Source organism: Platalea leucorodia (genome assembly GCF_965183815.1).
Source record: "Platalea leucorodia genome assembly, chromosome: 5".
Taxonomy (NCBI): domain Eukaryota; kingdom Metazoa; phylum Chordata; class Aves; order Pelecaniformes; family Threskiornithidae; genus Platalea; species Platalea leucorodia.
This window is the reverse complement of record NC_138827.1, coordinates 4,502,175-4,518,780: the sequence shown is the minus strand read 5'-3', so window position 1 is coordinate 4,518,780 and position 16,606 is coordinate 4,502,175.

The following is a 16,606-nucleotide window of genomic DNA, read 5'->3' as shown; positions in this document are numbered from 1 at the left end:
TAAATCTAGTTTTCAGTTAGATGCTACCCATTCATTTTGGCATCTCAACTGTATTACTGCCATGATTTCTGTCTCCTGCTGCAACTCGCTGCCCCTGGAAGCAGAGCCAGGCGCATCCCATGCATCCACACCGCTGGCGGGGGGGGATTTGTGGCTGATGTCCCACAGCCCATTCGCCCTGGGAGACGGGCTTCACCACACTCCACCCTGCCATGTCAACACCCTGCCTAGTTTTCACAGTCTTGGAGAAAAATCTCTGCTTCTGGTGAATAATTCTATATCCACTTTAGGGACCTATCTTTAGATGAGATGCACGGTTGTGTAGAAGAAGAGCAAACTTCTTTCTGTCAACTGGAAAATGTGTTGTTCCTAAACCAGTTGTCTCGTGGTGACATTATCCATCCACCATTGGACATCGCTGCAAGGACAAGTGGCATCTATGTGCCCATTCACATGTAGTGCCCAGCGTAAGGTTGGTGTTTGCAGGCTACCTGGCTGCCTTTTCTGACCACTGGCACTGTTTTGCTGGGGGTTTATTGCCTTTCTGCTCCCTTTTGCTATTCCAACAGGTACAGACAGCTTGATGGGGTGTAGTTGGTTTTTCCAATGTTTTCTTTTCGAAATCGTTTTTACCTTTAGACTACTCAAAGCAAATAACAGCATGGAAATAATATTTTTCTTTGGAGGACTTTTTCTGCATTTGTAATTTGCAGGCAACAGATAGTTTATACAAAACCATTTTAGATTTCCTCCCTCAGGCACTTCAGATATATAAAATCGGTAGCCCAGAGCTCTGATTGCAGTGGAGTATAACTGACAGCAGAACCCACCTGGCAACTCTCAAATGTTTTAAAGACATCTCTCCATACCTCTTCTCTCTTCACCAGATACTAGGTCCAGATTCAAAAACAGTGCCTCTTCTCTTGAAAGCTTATGCATGATCCAAGAAAGGTATTTGACATCTGGCCAGAAAAGCAGGTATTTCTATTTCCCTTATGAACTTGCAGCTGGCATTTACCACTACTCATCTTCTAATGCACGCGACAAATAATTTGCAGTTTCTGCTGGGCATTATATTGATAAAATCTGCTTGTCCACATCAAGATGTTCCAACCAGTTACTGTCTAGTTATTTTTTTTTTTTAATGAAAATCCAAATGTGCATAGGAGAGACCTGAATTATAGCCTTAGCCTCACGTGTCGTCAGCAGCTGAGCACAGAGCCCCAGTGAGCCCCAGGGCCGAACTCCCGAAGGGTCACACCAAAGGCTTCAGGCTGAATCATGGTCCTTGGGGAGCCCCTGGGGTTATAGTCGTAGTTTAAATTTCAGGAGACTGAAATGAGCATAAGTCAAGGGAATATTTGCTGATCAAAGCCAGAATCCTGACCATCTTACTCTGAAGTCTTTTTAATAATAAAATTTTTAAATTAATTTTGCCCTGAATCCAAATGGCGAAGGGACTATTTGTTTTTCGAGTGACTCTGGCAGATTCACCTCTGGCTGCATGTGTGTAAATTTGCCAGGGGTAAATGGCGTTTTACAGACTAGTCAAAAAGAGAAATTGTTCAAAGCGTCAGTCCACAGGGCTTAGTTTTGAGTTATATGGCACAAGCGGACAGCTGCTGCTGCAGGAATATAGGTGAGCTGCTTCGATAACACACCTCACCCGGTGGATTTGTAACACCCCTAAACCTTGCAGCAATAATAATCAAAGCAAACAACAATAAAATAATGAACCATTAAGTAGAAAATTCTTTCAGTAGTGTTGAAGATGTTGTTTCTGCTACTTATAATGGCTGAAATTATTTTGTGGTAACTACCCTAGTTCCCTTATTTCAATTTTTTTTCCATCTGTAACCGTTTCCTCCCTCTGTCCTTTCCTAAGCTTTCTCCTTCAGAGCTTCTCGACAACAAAACCTCATTGCAGAACGACAGTAGTTTTTATTCATGGCAGAGCTATGCTTTCTCCTGCCGTAGTTTCACTATTTTGAAAGAAATGTCAGGCTATGAAGTTCACCAGACCATGAAAGAGAAGATAAGCAAGTTCCATTTAAATTTATACAGCCCTAATTTAGAGGTTTTATTGAAATATTTAACTATATCTAGAAGTCTACATTTTTGTCAACCGTAACTTCACTTTCATGTGGTCACATGCATTGTAACCCATAAACGCCAAACAGAACAATATATTTTGCCTGGTTAATTTCTGAGAAATAGAAATGTTTACTTCTATATTTATTTCCCAGCTTAATGACTGCTGTAGCTTTACTGACTTACATTTCAGTTTGCAAAAAAGCATAGGGGAGTGCATTATTCCCATGTGTGCTATTTCAGTGCAAAATTCAAATGTGGGTTTCACAGGTTCCACGTTACAGAAGCACACACAGTCCCTGCTCCCAGGATCCTGCCTCTTTAAAGAGCCAGCTCTGAGGAGGGAATCCAGAGCACGGAGAGAAAATCTCATTTACTCCGGGCTACACAGCAAGCCAGTGGCAGAGAGAGGAAAAGGACCACCTTTTCTACTACTTTATTCCTTATGCTAGACAGCATTCCTGGATTTTTCTTTTCTTTTTTTAATTCTGTCATATAAACAAGAAAAGGCCGGTAGGCAGGGTCTGTAGCTGGTGCGTGATGTGTGAAAACAGACAGATTAAACTTTGCAATCCATAATCATCCTACCATGGCCTCCAGCAGGGCCCTCAGCTATCTCCTGCAAAGAACTCAGCTTCTGCAAATATTGGAGGAGCCTCCTGATGCCTTTGCACTCAAACTGCTTTGTAGCTTTCCAAAATTGTCAATGGCACGCAACAAATATCACACAGAGTGTGAATAAAATCAGTGTTAAATTAGATCCAAGTCCTACACTCACCAAAGTTCCTTGGAAACCTTATTTTGTCCTATAACCTAACTAGCCTTATCTATAAAAAGCTAAAAATGAGAAATTACAGCAATCAACATTACTATCACTAACCCATTTGTGGGTCTAGCCCAAAGAGCCCAATCCGGACACCACTACAGATAATACAAATAAATACATACTTGGCAAAGGCTACAACCACTGCAGTTAAGCACTGGCCACAATTCCTCTGTCTTCTCTCAGCCACTGCACCCCCAGGGGAACAGCACTGTTGAAGCATTTCATCTTTTATGGTCATGTTCCCACTGGCTAGATACGTTTAACTGACTCTTTAACCCTACCTGGTAACTCTCAGAAATAAGCAGTATTCAGCATGCACGGAGATTGCAAAGGAGGCTGTGCTTTTGAGATGCAGGTTACAGGTCCATAACTAAAGACACAGTGAGCTTAAATATATTTAAAATCTATTCTTTGTTAAACAATGGCTGGCCCTCTAAGATTCAAATTCATGCAGTTGCTGCAGGTGGAGCCTCTCTGTGGAGCCAGACCACTCAGTCAAGGAAGGGATGCAGGGGGCAAGCATGTGTTTTATAGCACAGAGAAGCAAAAATAAAACCCTGCAAGTCTACTGTGACCAGGGGAATAACTTTGTTATGATGTTACCTTTGAGGAACGCAGTTGTGCCCACTCTTTGGTGGAGCGTGGCAAGGACTTTGGTACAAGTTTGAAAACAACCATATGGCTTGAGCATACTTTCAACTCCCTCATCATTAGCGAGTCTAAAAAACTTGTCTGGAAAAACGAGCTAGTTCTGTGCAAGAAAATCTGTTAAAATATTGATTTAAGCCCTAGGTAAAGACTCTTATAATTTGTACTATAAATAAAGCTTAACAATAAAATCCACAATTCAAGCAAGGAGCCAGCAGTAAGAAGTAATAAAATAAAAATAATAACCAGCTCATCAGCTTAAAACAAGCAAGTTTCAGAAATTAAAATAGTGACTGTAAGGTAAAGAGCATGGCTGATTTTCAGCTACACATGGCTGTGCCCAGGCAAGGGCAATGTTTACCATTTAATGTTTGTCCTGAAGAGACAACACAGGAATCTGAAGTCTCTGTGATTTAGAAAATGTAGTCATACTGAGATGTGAGACTCCTTATATCTTTTAGAAACCTTTCCCTCAGCCTTATTACCTTAAACGCTTGATGCAACTTGGCTTAAAACTCTTAGCTTTTTTTTTTTTTCCCTGGAAGGTTAGGTCTTGCAAAAATATTTTACAAAACAGTTGACAAAAAGGAATTTAAGGCAGTATTTGCTACAGATGTGGGCATGTAGATACTATCCCTTTAACCAGTGCCCTTTTTTCATGACTGAGGTGATGCACTGCCATGAGAGGCACATACCTCCTCTGGTGCTTGCTGTAACTTCATGGTTGCAAATCTGATGATGCTTTCTAAGCGTAGCTGCTTAAGCTCTCACGAATGGTGTTGGACATTCTTCACATTCCTTGACTGTTATTACCTAATACTGCCAGGATTTCATTTCAGGGGATCAAATAACATGGATTCCTCTGAACATTTTACGTGGTTCACACCTTTTCATAGAGCAGGACCACAAATGGACTGAGTACTCCAGCACCAAGACCTTAGTACTGGCTGAAAAAGGAAGAGCGATTTTATAGATGTAATTTCCTACTTGAAATTCCCAGTACGAGCTTTACTAGTAAGACTCCTGTGGTCCCTTCTCAACTACAACTCACTCAGGGACCTTCACATCCCCTTCCCCAGGACACCTACTTAACCTGCTGTTCCCCAACCTGTTGCACAGAGAATCATTCGTATCCAAGTCTAGCTCTTTTTATTTGTCCTTACAGAATTGCAAACTACTTCTTCTACGCAGCTACCTTTTTCTAAATGCTAAACCTTCTTCATACAAGCCCTCATATTAATATCACCTGCAGATTTCATGAACAGACTCTCTCTTTTTTTGTTCCAGGCTGCTAAGGAGAACATTGAGTAGTACCTGGGCAGCCTACTGGGGAACTCACATGTTACAGCCTTTCCATTCTGACAGTGAATCATTGATAATTGTTCTCCGAAACTCATTTCCCAAATAAGTTTTGATCCAATTTTATTGTTATCAAACCATATTTCTCCGTCTTGCTTACAAGAAGTCACAAGAGACAGTACCAAAAAACTTAAGTCATGTTATGTGACATCTGCTGCCTTCTTGTTATAGTAGGAAGTTAAACAGGTTTGAAGACCCATTGTTCTGGGAATATCTATGCTGACTTTTACTCAAGTTCTTATTGACTTTCATGTGCTCTACAAATAGCTAATTTGTTCCCCTGTTCAAATAAAATATTTTGTAAGCGTCTGGGAACACTACAGAGCTGTGTACTGAATCACCTCCATTTTTATCCTGTGTATCAGAAAACATAACTGACACGCACTCCAAAGTCATGAAATACCAGACCTCGAAAAGAAAAGCTTTCCAGGTGCAGTCTGACAGCTATCTCCTCCAGTCAGAGATAACATAAATTCTTTGAACTTCCAACACAACATTGTCAGTAATCAATCATTTCGCCATTGCTGTTAATTCTCCCCATTCATACCTCTCATATTTTCACACAACAACCCTCTCAGCCTCCCGTAGAATATTAACAATTTTCTTAGCAGCAAAGAACAGGAAAACCACAAAAGTCTTTGTTTCATTATAATCAAATAAACGTCAGCTTCTAAAAACGGATTGTATCTAGCTCTGTTAATATAATTCTTACCACAGTAAAACACTATGAGTCTGCAATCCAGAAAAAAAGTTTTTTGATTGTCTGTGCTAAAGCATATTTCACTGGGCCTGTGTCTTCACAAGGAAGGATTATGCCATTCACGGGTATGCCTAGAGTATTAACAAAATGAATCATTCAAAAAGCCACAGGATAGTATTACAAATCACAATATTCAGGCCAAGTATATAATACCAATCATACCAATATTGATGTTTTTGACGTCAAGAAAGATTAGACCCAGTTTTTACAGTTACAGAGGAGAGCATCAGTGGCAACCAGGAGAAAGGCGATCCTGATTTACATGAACAGCAAAGCTGGCAAAGGGAAGGCTCAGAAGGTGATAGCAGCCAGAGGAAAATACTGGCATAGGAACAAAGGACTACAATCTAGTCATTTAGGTTGGACACCTGAAATAGGTTTCTGACCAGCAGGATGGTACAGCTTTAGAAATAGGGACAATGAAAAGAAGGAACAGCTGCGGATAGAGCTTGAGAAATTTGTTAACAGTGAGGTGTGCCAAGCATGCCTGTAAAAGCAGGGGGCTAAAGCTGGTAACAGAAACACTGCGTCCACATTCCTGACATCCAGCTCTCTTCCCTTAGGATATATACTTGGCCTCCATGGATTTATGCTAATTTATACAAACTTAAGATCCAGAACAAAAAGGTTAGTTCTGAAAGAAAGATGGTATTTTTTATTTATGTTGAGAACTTAGGCCAAATTCCCATGAACAGAATGACAGTTCTGTTAACCTCAGAGATGCAAATGATGCTCTTTATGCTGAAATAGTTACTTGGCATCGGTTGGATATACTAGTTACAACCAACTAGCTAAATGCCTGAACTCTTATTTTGCATATAACTATGCCTTAATTTATATCATACTGAATTTCATTAATTTGACAGCTATATCATTTGCTAGTATTTTTACACTACAGCTACCACTGTACTCTGCCTTTGCACATTACATTTAACATCTTTTATAAAATATTCACCACACACAAACAGCGATTTTACCTCTTCGTTACTCAGCACACATAGGATCTTACCTTATAGCAGCAATAAAAAAAATTTCTTCAGAATAGATTAAGTGATGAAAATGAAGCCACGGTAATACAAACTTCGAGAACAAGCTCGCTCTTCATTTTAACTCTTTCAGGGGCATTTGTTTTCTAAATATGTTAAAAACACCTAATGGAGATCAGATGAATTGGTTACAGGTTTAGATGCAAAATTACGTGACCAAATTCTTGTCTTGAAATACCCATGTACACACATGCATAGCGTATCACCTTCGCAAAGACGTCACAGACACATTTGGCTCATCCACTTGCTCCTTGCAACAACAATATTAGGAACATTAATCCTACCATACTTTTAAATAACGTTGTCGACACCAGCAAAACATAATTTATCTCTGTGTGAATGGGAGGCAGAATATGTAATGTCCTTGAATATATTTTTCTTTGCAGTACAAGTCACAACTGCAGAATAAAGGCCCAGCCCTCAGGTGCTATAGGGAGGAGACGAACTAAGAACGTGCATAAACAGAATTTCTTCATGAAAACACTAAACAAATTGCATAAAATGTTTCTTTGGGACACATCTAAGCATCTGATTTATTAATAAACAGGAACCCAAGCAACCCGTAGCTCTCAGATACATACAATCAACTTCAGCAGGTGTGTTTCACTGAAATCAGAATTCTGGCTTCTTTTTCTGAGAAAGAAGAAAAATTTTAAGACTAGAAAAAAGTAGAGAAAACATTTCTTTCAGCAGTATTCTCCACGTAAAGAGCTAGCACTGCACTCATCAGACTGAAACTTAAAATTAAATGCAATGCAAGCATAAAATTAAGGTGCTGATCAGTTTTCATTTTAGTGCTACTTAAAGGCTTGAAGGATTTGAACAAGGCTATATTGCCAATTAGTATATAGAGATGCACCTACAATGAAATGTGGGAGACGCAGCCAAAGGTAGGAACCTCATCTAAAGAAAGGATTGCACTTGGAAACACTTGAGCTATAACACCCTGTGGTAAAACACAAAATCAAAGCATCATCATCATTTTATGACTAATTTCAGGAGAGAAAAAAAAAAGGATGGTTTTATATATACGTATTTTATATACACATTTTTGTATATACAAATATACATTTTTGAGGAAAAGAGAATCCTAGAGTTTTGCTCAGATCACATTTTGAATACTACAGAAGGGAAGACGGGCAATATCCCAGCTGAAAAGTTTCTGCCTGATAAAATGCTGACAGACAGACTGTGTGAATGCACGTCCTCTTTCCGCTTAACTGCTTTACAGGAACATTGGTGAGTGTCAGCTGAAGGATAAAAGCTGTTCTTTTGAGTGGAATATTTTCATATTTATCTTGCCTATTTGCCCAGGATGCTTTAAAGGGATTTTTTTTACATCTTTCTTACTACATACACCTCTACCTAACTGCCTGAAGGGTAGACTGTGGCTGCAACTACACCTGCAGTCAGAAGGAGTGGCAATACCCCCGCATGCACCCAGCACTACCCAGAAGGGCACGTAAAAATCTCCGGTTACTTTGGAGAGGTGCAAGTTCCCCTCTCTGCAACCCCATACCGAGGCTGACCGAGGCTCAAAGGCTTCTCTCAGAGGGATATTCCACATTGCCAGGGCAGCTGTTTTTACAGAGCTTCTGTTTCTGTAATATGTCCAGAGCATACAGGGTAGGTTTTCAATGGGATTTGAGCTGCTAATGCTCTTAGACTCCCTGGAAAATTCCAGTCCAATGTCTTGACATTTACAAAATTGATTTCATGCCATGGCTGTTTCAGAGCCCAGGGTGTTGGGGTTTTTTTCCTTTTTTTTTTTTTTTTCCCCAGGAAAAACATGATATATGCTAAACTAGCAGAATCACCTGTGTGCAGTTTGCCTCATTACGGTTTGCAGGAGTGGTTGGAGCAGACCCTATACCCTGTAATGCTGTATCCAAGAGTAACAGAGCCAGGAGCTAAGGTGAATTTTACGGTTTACAATTAAAACTTCCTAAATGCCATCAATTCAGTAGATGAAATTAGTGCTACTAAGCTCATTTCTTTCTACAAAAATGAAATCTGTGCTAAGTGAACATGGCACCTTTGTTTTGAAAAACACATTTACTCCCTGGGTGTTCATTGAGACTTGTGGACCATAAAAACAGACAGTAATTTGAAGCATTTTATTGAAATAGTCTTTTAGAACGTTTAATACAAATGCACACAGATGTACCCAGCTCAGACTGCACTCTGCTAATTATCATGTTTTTTCCACCAATTTGCAGATGGTGGAAACTATCCTTGTATTTTTTTTACATCTTGCCTATTTGCCCAGGATGCTGATACGTAGTAAATAACATCCTTTCTTTTATAACGTTATCACTATCCGTCATGGTTTAACCCCAGCCACCAACTAAGCCCCACACAGCCAGTGGCTCACTCCCCTCCAGTGGGATGGGGGAGAGAATCAGAAGGGTAAAAGTGAGAAAACTCGTGGGTTGAGATAAAGACAGTTTAACGGGTAAAGCAAAAGCCGCACATGCAAGCAAAGCAAACCAAGGAATTCATTCACTACTGCCCATGGGCAGGCAGGTGTTCAGCCATCAACAGGAAAGCAGGGCTCCATGGTTACTTGGGAAGACAAACGCCATCACTCCAAACGTCTCCCTCTTCCTTCCTTCTTCCCCCAGCGTTATATACCGAGCATGACGCCATACGGTGTGGGACGTCCCTTTGGTCAGTTGGGGTCAGCTGTCCCAGCCGTGTCCCCTCCCAGCTTCTTGTGCCCCCCAGCCTCCTCGCTGGTGGGGTGGGGTGAGAGGCAGAAAAGGCCTTGACTCTGTGTAAGCACTGCTCAGCAATAACAAAAACATCCCTGTGTTATCAACACTGTTTTCAGCACAAATCTGAAACACAGCCCTATCCTAGCTACTATGAAGAAAACTAACTCTATCCCAGCCAAAACCAGCACACTATCCTTTAATGACTTTTATTAATTAAGCAAGGGACCAAATTTTCTGCCTAATAACGTTGTCTGAAAGCCTGTGATCAAAAAGCCATGATGACTTAAAAAAGCAGAGAAAAAGTTAATAACTAACACTTCTGCATACAAATACAATTTAAAATTTCCATAGGAAGCACTACTGGATCAGCCTCTCATGGTAGGAACTGCAAGACTCAGTTTGCTGTTGCTGGGGTTTCTGCATTTGTTTTATTTTTGTCCAAGGCTGATTTTAAATCTTAGCATGTCTGGTCATCAGGGACATATCTTAGTGGAGACAAACTAGAAAGGTTTTGGAATTGAATGCCACATGTTGGAGGCATGCTGAGGATGGCAGCCAGTGCCCAGATGAATTTCAATAAACCTTCCTATGAGACAAGCCTTCCTAGATACTAACAGCACTCAGAGCTTGGGGTTTTCCTTACAGATATTTAATTGACCAGGATTGCATAGGATGATACCCTTGACACTGATCCTCAAACTTACTATTTCAAGCAGGTTTAAAAGTGAGCTGCATTCACTGACACATTTAAGTAAATTCAAATAGTTTTTAAATAATTTGTCTCTAAATAATAAATTATTTTTCAATCACTTCTTTCATATATCATAAATCAATGTCCTGATTACCGAAATGCCTGATCAGGGTATTTTCTGTAAATTCACAAAAGTCTTAACTGCCACAACGACACAACTGACACAGCTAACCAAATTTTGAGTTTGCATGTGTTGATCACTATTCTCTACTTGAAATGCAGTACTGAATGCTGTTAAATTTCTGTTTGGTTATTTACAGACTAGACCCTTCATAGCAAAGGTTATTGCTATATATGTAGTACAATATATCTCTACCCTTAGCTCACTCTATTACAACAATTAATAAATAAATTGGATATGCCAATCTTCTCGTTATTTGTTACTCACCTTATGCCAGCTATGTGTTTATATAGGGTAATACTCGATTCTTAATGGCTCTCCAGTCTTTTGTCACATGGGATTCAGCCTCACATTTTATTCTTGCCATAGGCAAGGCAATGCAAAATATGTCCTTTCCCCAGGTCAGTCTAGCTAGAAGTGGTTCTGTAGCTTTGCATCCCCTCTTTAAATTCACTCTCCCTGACATTACTGTGTCCTTTACTATAGTTGTCTCAGGACAATATCCTCCCTGGAACATGGTCTGAAATCTATATTATTTTATACCTTTTCATTAAAAACTGATGGTAGATCTAGTGTAACATGGTATCCAACCATGACGTAAGCACCACAGTAGTAATTTGTATTCCAAAAATATTAAATAATATTACATTTTTCAGTAGAAAAATTCCAAGGCTAGAAGACATACTCTGTTAAACTGCCTGATCAGCTCTTTTTCTTCCTAGATAAAAAGCCGTGTTCCCTTGGTCTGCAGAGTCTCCTTCTGAATGAAATTCAAGGCTAACTGATCCTTTTCTGATTCAGGAAACATGAGGAAAAAGGAAATCCTCACAGTTCTCTCCGGTCTGTTCTGTCCCCCAGCCTGAGCCCCACTCTTAGAGACACACACAGGTGGAGATGACAAATGCTGATCCACTGACACTAATGTTAAAATTCCCTTTTTCACAGGATTACAATCTCTAATGCGGAGGTTCTGCAGGACAGAAAGTAATTTTGGTAGGATGCTGTTCTTTCAAAGTACATCTGCATCTTTCTCACTTGCCATCTCACTCTCAGGAGAGCATCCCACCACCTCGACTCCATGCCTGTTCTATTCTAACCTCCCTCTTTAGGTTACTCCGTATCTCACTAAGTTACCTTCATCTGCAAAGGGATTTTTATGAGGAAAGGTTTACAAGAACCCATACTGCACAAAGCTACCTAATCCTACCTCTTCTCACACAACGTAACCCGACCTGAGCCACAAAGCAAGCGGTGGCGAGATAGAGAAGACCTGAAAGGAGGGAGCCTGACTGTTGCAACTCTGAATTTAGCTCTCTGAAACTACCATGTCTGAAAAGTTGGCTCTAGAGAGAAAACATTTCAGTTCAAGGTAATGTTTTTAATTTCCTTTTGGTGCATGAAATTCGTTAGAAAAGGGATATTTAAGATATCATTAATGAAATCACACAGCTATGATACAAAAAGTAAAATAAAGTCTCTTAATTAGATATTAGATTAACAACTCTTAATAAACTTACATAGAGTTAGTCAATCAATGCTAGTCTCTCTCAGTATCCCCAGAGCAATTAAAATTCTGTGCTCTGCAAGATCCATTTACTGATTTGGCAAGGTGTCTTTTGGAACCGTGTGCACAGTATTAGCATCAGAACACTGTACAGGAGCCTAGATACATTATACAAGATTCCTACTGCAGCAGGTTCGTGGGTCCTTCAAACAAAATGACTCACAAAGAGAACCATCTATTAGATCCCAGATATTAATAGGAGGTAGGTCCAGCGGCTTTGAAGTCACTCCATATAAATGACATAATGTGAACAAGATCATTTGAGTACCCATCAACTGTATGATCCGCCTGACGGTGTGGATGTTACAATAAGTGTGGTTGTGAAAGCTAAAATAAGCACGGCTTTTCTTCACATACATTCTCAGAGGTCACAGGACTGCAACATGTCATTTTTCAATTCTGTATTGAAAGAGGAGAAAATCATTCACAAACATGCTTATTTTATCTGTCCCTCCAGCAGCTGCTGTGTATGTACAGCAATTACTTTTCAATATTAAAGTGCTTACAGCAGAATTCATCAGTACACATTGGTCTTTTTTAAAGCAGGTTTGAGGATAAAAAGTTCTTGAAATTGATGTAAAGCCATAATTAAAAACAAACTTAAAGACTAAAGTAGTTTTAGAAAAATAATTTTTAATATCCTTATTCTTGCCAGGATATATACTTGCGTACAGTCATTTGCCATGACTGGATGACAGTGATTATATTTTGTAATTTTGTTTACATTCGTTTACTGCCTATTATAAGAAGTACTCAGCAATTATTAAAAAAAAAAAAAGTAGGCTTTATGTGAAGAACATCTTATTGATCAGTTCAGCCCACAGGAAGCCTATGAAGTTCTATGGTGGTCTGTGGTGAAGGAACACTTTTTCTAGCAGCCCAAAGTTAAAAGATGTTATGGCAAAGAAAGCCTGAACCGACACTTTAAAATTTGTTCCTCGCTCTCAGGAGGCCAGAACTACCAGGAAATTTGCTCCCTAACAGAATAATTTGAAAAACAGTGAAGGGCTTGAAAATGAAAACCATACCTTAAGCTGCCAGTGGGAAAGATGCTGGATGCATAATTCGTATTGCCCATGCTCCAGCGCCACTGCAGCTCCTTCATTTCTGGCGTAGGGAAGGAAGAGTGCCATGGTTATGAAAAGCATTTATTTACCACTGAGAACAACGACTCTGAACTGAAAGATCAAGGTAGGCATTTAGAGATAGTTCAGCTTCCTCCACAGGAATATACAGGGTGGTTTGGTTTTAAGGTTGTTGTTGGGTTTTGTTTTTTCTTTAAACAGCATAGTTGATGGTATCTGAAGGCTTTCTACAGCTCCAAAGGTCTGCCTTATTAAAGACTGAGGTCTGTGGAGAACGCATTGCATCCCACAATCTAATGGCTTCTAGATGCAAGGAGAAAGAGTCATTGGCTATTTCCTAGCAATAAATCATGCTAAAATATTTCAGCATTTAGTCTAACCTCAAGAGATAAGCACAAATGGTGATTTGTTGATGCCCGACCCAAGACACAAACCGCAGACAGTATTTCAGAACTTTTGGTTCTGCAAAACAAGCTGCTAAAATAATCCAGAAAATCACACATAATCTTCTTGTGTTTTGTCAGCCTCGTTTGAGCAGTATTTTCATAAAGGCAGCATTTTCCAAAGTGGCTGTTGTCCTACTTCTAGAATTAACTGGAAAATGACATCTTTTTGTCTAATGCCTATAGCCTAATTTAAATAGGAACACACTTCAGGTCTATCAGTTGAGAACAGAGAACGTAAGCAGATGCAACAGTATTAGACAGTGAGTCTATGCCAAAACTAGAAATTGATTCAGAGTTTTGAAACCACGAGAAAACTGTCCCTCTTGTAAACAGATATGCCATCTAAACTGTCACTGTAAGGACTGGTTTTGTTGGGCTGTTGGAGCTTTGTCTCTTTAGCTGATTCAGACTCAGAGACCCATGGGTCCAGCTTCTCTTGTTTCATCTATACAATATCCACCTAATCCCTTGAGCACTCAGCCCACACTCTCTGTGTGATCCAGCAAGAGCATTGTGATTTTGTAAGCTTTAAAGCTACATGTTTTTCAGTAATACGTGGTCTCGCTCCGTGAAATAAGAGTACAGGCAGACCTTCCTTAGGATCCAACACATCAAACAAAGATACTTTAAATAACAAAGATCTAAGATTGCTGTGCACACAGTCAGAACTCCTTCATAAGAGCAGCAGTATAAAAAACAGTATATTGTAGTTTGATATGTGCACAGTCACAAAAAATGAACCACAGCCCGGAGACTATTTTTCATTACATTCAAATCACTGTAACAGAGAGATAAATTAAAACACATTTTGGAAGCTCCGTGAAATGATAGAATCTTTTTCTCCCTGTTTCAGGTAAAAGAGCAATCAATCTCTCCTACGAATCTTTACACTTTCCCTAGCTTTACTCAACTTAAAAAAGATGGCCATTTAACTTCAGAAAAGATCCCACCATTTGTCCCCTCTATTTAAAATAAGCTCTTTAGGACAAGGATGTTTTCTTCTGGTCTATGATCAATGTCTAGCATAACAGACCCAAGATCTCCACTGAGATCATAAAAGTATTAGGTAAGAATACTAACACCACGTGAGTGGGTTAGCGTACAAGCCATACAAGCAGTAATAATTTATATGACCTTCTCTTCTGCTGATTCTGTTAGCTCAGTTCTCGCCCTTCTCTTGCTCTTCTCTACAGGGAACATCAGAAGTTATTAATCTCCTGCAAGTTAAAAAAACCTTGAGCTTCACTCAAATGCAGCAGGGGATCTGTGAAAGTTTGTCACAGATTATGTGTCGATGTAGGCACTGTTACTTAGAGGGTACATTATTGATAAAAGCTAAATATTTCATCTTTCTTCACTGTCTCTAAACAAAACTGACATTTACTTACCAGGAGGCTGAAAGTTCAGCCTTTTCAATATTATAACAAGGAAACACGCTGGTAATTTCTTTCTGAAGAAAACAGATACCATGGCCTCTCTGCAGCTGTAGCAGAGGCGAGTGACAGCGTTCAATCCCTTCCCAAAGAGGGGCCTGGAAATCCAGAGGGGTGCCCTGCGGCAAGCTCGGCACACGGCGCGGGGTGCGCCCGCGGGGGAGGAGGGACAGTTTCAATTCTACGTGTCTATCGCTCTTACAGGCCAAGTCCACCCCATCCTATTAGCTGCATGCAGGTGTTTCTGAGTGTGTTTGTGCTTTAATTATTCATAACATCAGCTTCATATTTTATGGGTTATTCTGCATCAGTTCTGGTACTTGCCTCATGCATTATGCATGCACCTGAATCTCTTCTGACGGTAGGCATAAAAGACACAAAGCATGTCTCTCACCTGTATGCTTCTGATTAGAAAAGAGCATTTCTAACCCTGAGCCTGAATTGAATCCCAAATGTGTCCTCCTTTGTCCCATAACTGCACATCCTCCAAGGAACAAAAGGTAGAATTTTTTTCTCTTCTCCCTCACCCAAACTCTCCTCATTTTATTTTTTTGGCCAATGTTAGCTTATAACAAAACTATTTCCCTGATAAAATGCATTTTTTTCTGAGTGCTGGTTTAGAAGTACTGTCTACTAAAAATCATAGCAAAGACATTTTTTAAAATAATATCTCGGAACGAACCAAAGTCATCAGGTCTAAAGTCTCAAAACACAGGCATTGCATAGTACATTGCTGTTTTACATTAACAGGCATCAGAGAAAACAAGGTGATACACTGTTTTGATCATGCTAATGCAGCTTACTGCTTAAAAGTTGTGACAAATTATTCATAAGTTTGAGTAGAAATCCAAGTGAAATTTATTGAGGTTTTTTAATTGCTAATTGGTTCATTGTGCCACACACCTCATTAGCGATGCTGCATTCCTTTCTTCTCTTTTTCAATGTAACTAAACGACAGACCTCCTTTCCCACAGGGCCTCGACTTCTCAAAAATCAAAGACATTTTTCAAAGTTGTCCTAGTCAAGAAGGAAATGATTTTATGGCACAAGGAATACTTAGGTTGGATGGGGAGACACTGGTGCAGAGGGACACGGACTGATGCCCAGGGAAGGGCCATCCCACCTCCGCTCACTTGCCTCCAGGGAATGGCTCTGACCTCCACCAGCCCAATGCCACACAGGAGGTCCTTTTCTTTTTCCTTGAAAGCCAACTTTCCAGTAAAATTGCCAAGATAGCTCTAGCAAAGGACAACCCAGGAAAGAGTTCTTCAATCACACAGAAATATTTTAAGAAAAACATAGCAAAATTATGTAAATAGATTTAAATAGCAGCCTCCTGCATTCTTGGTAATTGTTTTGCCTCCTACACCCAGAGCACTGAGTTCTGAGCATGGAGAAGTGCCTGAAGCTAATTATAACCAAACGACATCAGCCCTTGGTCCAAGCAGACACTAAGCATCCTGCATTCAAAATACTATGGGTATTCAACATGGAGAGAGCACTGTTTGACTTGAGGTGTTATTTTTCCCCATTACCTTCAGCAGAACTGTTAGCGGCTTGCATTGATGTGCCCGACAGGTTTTCTCCATTATCCTAGCTGGTCTCTAGACAAAGACCTTGGAGAGAACGTAGCTGCAAACCATAAGGAAATTATGTCACCTAGCAAATTTCAGACCCTGTAATTTTTATCCGGTTTAAATAAACTAAAAATGATTTGCCTGCCTTCTCTACTCATGCTCCCCTATTTGTCAGGTTGAAA